The following is a 5906-nucleotide window of genomic DNA, read 5'->3' as shown; positions in this document are numbered from 1 at the left end:
AACACTCGAGTTATGTGGGAAGGCAGGCCTGTCAGTTTGGAGGCTCCCCAGGAGTAACGCTCTAGGGACTACTCCTTCACTGGAGGTTTTTAAGCAGAGGTAAGACGGTCAGGGGTTCTTGAGCTGTGATTCCTGCACTGTGTGGGGCTGGACTTCCAGCTCTGCAGGTCTGTTATTCTCTAAACACAAAGCAGGGCATGATATCCATGAAGAACTCTTATTATTTGTACATCACCTTTAAGGGGGGTGTATTTTACAGGAGGAGCAGGGGGAGAGAAGGATCTCCGCAGATCCCGAAACCAGACCCTCCTCAAAATCCGAGCAAGGCTCCGTGCCTTCGACCTGCACACTGAAATGTTCCTCATTCTCTTGCATTTGTCCAGCCTGAGGCTCCAACCTTATACCCACTTGCACGGAAAGAAGCCCCGCGGAACTCAGCGGAACTGAACAGACATGTCTAGGATTGCACCGTCAGACAGCCAGTCCCCAGGATTTCCACATTTAAAATAACATGCGCGCACACACACACGCGCAAAAAATGCCTCAACCGAAACGGAAAACAGGCTTATCTGGTATGCCGTTGACATTAGCATTACAGGTAGCCTGGATCTCAGAGCAGCAGATAGAAAGAGGAAGGAGAGCAAAACCGCTTTGTATTATCTGGAGGGACAGGGAACCTTCTGCCCTTCAGATGCAGAGCCTTCAATTGTCCCTATTTTCCAGGGACAGTCCTGGAATGATAGAAGCCGTCCCGGTTTCTGATTTGATCCCAGAATATCCTGCTTTTTCTTAAAGGTTAAGGGACCCCTAACCATTAAGTCCAGTCGTGGCCGACTCTGGGGTTGCGGCGCTCATCTCGCTTTATTGGCCAAGGGAGCCGGCGTACAGCTTCCGGGTCATGTGGCCAGCATGACTAAGCCGCTTCTGGTGAACCAGAGCAGCACACAGAAATGCCGTTTACCTTCCCGCTGGAGTGGTACCTATTTATCTACTTGCACTTTGTTCTTTCGAACTGCTAGGTTGGCAGGAGCAGGGACCAAGCAATGGGAGCTCACCCCGTCATGGGGATTCGAACCACTGATCCTGATCGGCAAATCCTAGGCTCTGTGGTTTAACCCACAGCGCCACCCGCATCCCTCTGCTTTTCCTTAGGACACCCCTATTTTCATATTGGAAGCTATGCAGATTTTGCTGGATTACAAGTCCCATTATCCCTGACCATTAGCTGTTCTGGCTGGGGCTGAGGAGGGTGGGGTGGTATACAAACGTGAAAAATAATGTATAAAATCAAAAAAGTAAGGGGATAGCTTTCGTAGAGGCAGGAAAAAAGTTGGCAAACCTAGTGACCTCCATTCTGGAAGGGGGATTTCCAAACGCATTGCGAGAGAAAGGAGTAGGGTGAACACTTAATGGAGCAGGGATCTCAGATATTAGATTCAGATATTGGACTCGAATTACAGAGGCCAACTAACCAGGGGTGGTTGGGAAAGAGGCATGGTCTCTTTCGACTAGAGCTTGAGCTGCCTATATCAGCCAGTGAATCTTTCTTAAGACATGGAAATATGCATAATCACTTGCTAAGGTCTGCAGAGCAAGCTGCTATATGAAAGGTGCAGGTGCGTGGGCTGGGAAAGAAGTTGGCAACCTTAACTAGAATCTTCATGGAAGGAGGAGATAGAGGAAGAAACTTGATACTACAGGAAAAAGCAAAGAGGAGAATCAGAAGACAGAAAGAAAAGCCACAAAAATGGACAACTATGTATTATGTAATAATTACATATTACATGAGGATGATAGTCATACAGGTGTTTTTAAAATAGTGGTTTCTCTTCTTGCAAATAAGCATAGATGAGAGCCTAGCAAGGTTTTATGTTTGTGTGGAGCCAGTGTGGTGTAGTGGTTAAGAGCGGTAGTCCCGTAATCTGGAGAACCGGGTTCGAGTCTCCGCTCCTCCACATGCAGCTGCTGGGTGACCTTGGGCCAGTCACACTTCTCTGAAGTCTCTCAGCCCCACTCACCTCACAGAGTGTTTGTTGTGGGGGAGGAAGGGAAAGGAGAATGTTAGCCGCTTGGAGACTCCTTAAAGGGAGTGAAAGGCGGGATATCAAATCCAAACTTCTTCTTCTTCTTCTTGTGTGTGTATGCAAAGCTTGCTGCTCTTATCATACACTATCTTGAGGGTAATCCAATCCATTTCCATCGGTAATGAATTTAGTCTGATCGCAAGCCCAGATTTGAGTTACAACATCCCTCTTGTATTTTTACACTGAATTTTCGTTCTCCTGGAAGTCTTAAAACTTGTGCCTTCTTGCTGCTGCAACAAGACGATAACCCGATAAGATCCAGCCTTCCTTACATAATGCCTACTCAAAACAGAACAGGGCAAAACATAATACGGAATTTGGAATTTAGCGGAAGAACCTTGTGCAGTGGAAATTTCATGGGCCTGACCTGCCTTCCCGGATTGCACCAGCCACAATTTATCGGGCACATCCCACAAATCCTTCGCCTTCTGTTGCTTCAGCATCTCCTACATAGCTAAGGTGGAGATCAGATAGAGTGGCCTTGCTGTTCTCGACAGGCAAGATACGCAGCAATACTGGTGGGGCAGCAGGATGGCGGCACATGCCAATGAGTGATGCCATTGCTGAAACAGGGCATATATTTTTTTTAAGTCTTTCTGGGAAAGTGAGGTCAAAACGTTTTCACTCTTGGTCATTGTTGGACTCCAGCTCCCATCATCCCTGACCATTGACCACACTGGTTGGGGCTGATGGGAGTTGTAGTTCAACAACGGAGACAAAAGGCAGCCCACCCCTAATGAAGACACTAGCTGAGCTACATGGATCAATGCTCTGTCTTGTTTATAAGATCCGCTGGTCTAGGAATGGGCTCCTCGGTGTCTGACTAGGACTGAAGACACCTGGATTCAAATAAGCCACGGATAAGAACATCCCCACCAAGAGTCCCGGGAAAAATGGGACATCTTGTATTTACACAAGAGATCTCGGTGGCCATTTTGGGTGCCGCTGTCTCGTGCACTCTGGCAACGCAATCTGGCCCCGAAAAAGCACCTTTTAAAAATAATATACTTTATTAAATTTCCACAAATTTCACATAAAATTCCAATACATAATAAATGCTTCTTTTGCTTTATCGACTTCCCATCCCATTTTCCATGGGGTTTTTTTTTTAAAAAAAATCTATCTCATTGCTCTCTTCACTCTTTAATATCAAAACCATAATACAATAATCTCAAATTATTTCTGTTGCTCACAGTTCAAATCCTGATTGCGAATTTATCATATTAAAGTATTTCTTCAAGTTGTCCGGAAAGGGCTTCCATTCTCTTATTTTAGCTGTTAGCTTTGCTGATTCAGCGTAGTCCGTCACTTTGCTGATGCATTCTTCTTTGGTGGGAATTTCTTCATCTTTCCATTTCTGTGCATAAAGAATCCTAGCTGCTGTTGTTACATACGTAAACAATGGAAAAAAGCAATTTTTCAGGGCCGCGTGAGATCGAAAGAAACCGCTTTTTCAGGTCACCTGACTTAGCCATATTTCTAACATGCAGGCAAATTCAGCAAACCCCTAGCCAGTTCAGGTATTCATGTGTTCCAGCTCAAGCACACCTGGTACAACTAATGGAGCCCTTTATTAGTTGCGTCAGGTGTGTGTGAGAAAACACCTGTTGTATTTGTGCTGTTGTGAGCGATTCTATTCAGGGGGTTGAATATCAGTGAGCAACCAGTGGAGAAACCAGTATAAGTTGCATTTTCAGCTGAATTTGGAGGAACCATGAAGTTTCTATTGTGTTGAGCTATTTCAATTGCTTTTGTTTGATTTGCTCATTGCAAACAGCTGAAAGTCTGGAAATTTTGATAAACCTGATGTACGGGGGGGGGGGGGTTTGAATAATTTCCATTGCAACTGTGGAGCTGTAGAGCTGGAAGGGACCGGTCCTTCTTTGAAGAGGGAAATGTGTTTTAAAGGCATAGCATGCATGCACAGACTCACTTTTGGCTCTCAGCACCCAAGCAGGGTAGAGATGCCCCTTCAGGTACAGTGGTCCCTTGGTTCTCAAACTTAATCCATTCCGGAAGTCCATTCCAAAACCAAAGCATTCCAAAACCAAGGTGCGCTTTCCCATAGAAAGTAATGCAAAATGAATTAATCCGTTCCAGACTTTTACAAACAACTCCTAAAACAGCAATTTAACATGAATTTTACTATCTAAAGAGACCATTGATCCATAAAGTGAAAGCAATAATCAATGTACTGTACTATAAAATAAATAAGACAGTATTGTAGATGATAAAAATTAAAATTATTATTATTTTCTTACCTGCACTGATGATAGTCCTTGTTTGGATGGGGGGCTTTTATCCACTTCCGCAGACACACAATCAATCAATCAATCAGTTGGTAGCTGAACTGGATTCCACACAGTCACAAAAACAAATCAATCAAAAAATCCTCAAAAACACAAAATAAATAGAAAAAACAAAAGCGCCAGACTTAATCAGTTCCGGAAGTCCATTTGACTTCCGAAATGTTCAAAAACCAAGGCACAGCTTCTGATTGGTGCAGGTGCCCCGGAAACCATAGCCAACAGCCGCATTGGATGTTCGGCTTCCGAAAAATGTTCGAAAACTGGAACACTTACTTCCAGGTTTTCGGAGTTTGAGAACCAAAGCATTTGAGTTCCAAGGTACCACTGTATTAGGGGCCCAATCACTCGGAGCTTTATACATCTGCATTAAATTGGTATTGCTCATATATTATAATACCTGCAGCAATATCACTAACCTTTCAATAAAAGCAAAGAGGTGTTTGCTTTGGTGCGTACATGCCTAGACGGTTTTAATTGTCACCCCAGAATATTAAGCCAACAAGCTGGCCCAAGAGGTAGGCGTAAGCACAAAGGGTCTGAAATTCAGGGTGTCCACGTGACTGCTCCCGCTTGCTCATCCCTTAACTGGCAACCTATGATCATCGCATTTCGAAGGATTAGGAGTCTTAACTGGCTGTAGTTACACAGCTGCAAAGCACCAGGACTGACACTTCCTGGGACAACAGCTCTGGGGCCAGCCTGCTCATTGGACACACAAACCAGAAATGATCATCACTGCTAAAACACGCACACCTGTCAGCAGCTCTATGATAAAGCACCTGCTCTGCAAGCAGAGAGTCCCAGGTTGTCTCCATGGGATGCTGTAGCACTGAGCCAAGACCCCTCCCTAGTCTCCTTTGACATTGGCAACAGAAGCCTACTTCATTTGTTCAAGAGATTAAGCTCATCATTGTCATGGTGGGTCTAGCAGGACAGAAGAGCATTCTAATAATGGCGACCGAACACAGCAGCAAAGAGAGAAAGTGGAGAGAGGAGGCAGGAAACGCACCTGGCAAAATGACAGATCCGTAGGAGGGTTGAGGATTCTGATGGGATCAGGATCCCTTTGATTAAGGCTAATTTCTCAATCTGGTTGAGCCTGTCCAGAGAACATGCCGCAGCCCTAATGATTATCAGGCCCTTGGGAAAGGATGGTTTTGGAAGGAGATGTCATCATACGAGGACAGGTAGAATGGCTGTGGATTATTACAAAGGAAGAAGAGTAGAAGAAGAGTTTGGATTTGATATCCCACTTTATCACTACCCAAAGGAGTCTCAAAGTGGCTAACATTCTCCTTTCCCTTCCTCCCCCACAACAAACACTCTGTGAGGTGAGTGGGGCTGAGAGACTTCAGAGAAGTGTGACTGGCCCAAGGTCACCCAGCAGCTGCATGTGGAGGAGCGGAGACGTGAACCCGGTTCACCAGATTACGAGTCCACCACTCTTAACAACTACACCACAGATATATGAGCAGATTTTTTTATTTATTTAAGTTAATGTAACTGAAATTGT

At 44.9% G+C, this 5906-nt stretch overlaps 1 long non-coding RNA gene across 1 annotated transcript; it reads left to right on the top strand.

The window, feature by feature from the left end:
• The first annotated feature begins 2137 nt into the window (after positions 1–2137).
• LOC309337511 lies at positions 2138–4344 on the top strand. Its single transcript, XR_014154376.1, has 2 exons — positions 2138–2763; positions 2827–4344. It is a non-coding gene; the product is annotated as an uncharacterized lncRNA (long non-coding RNA).
• Positions 4345–5906: the final 1562 nt, after the last annotated feature.

The sequence above is a fragment of the Podarcis erhardii genome (genome assembly GCF_964252035.2).
Source record: "Podarcis erhardii genome assembly, chromosome: 2".
NCBI classification, from domain to species: domain Eukaryota; kingdom Metazoa; phylum Chordata; class Lepidosauria; order Squamata; family Lacertidae; genus Podarcis; species Podarcis erhardii.
This window is presented reverse-complemented; position numbering and strand designations above follow the sequence as displayed.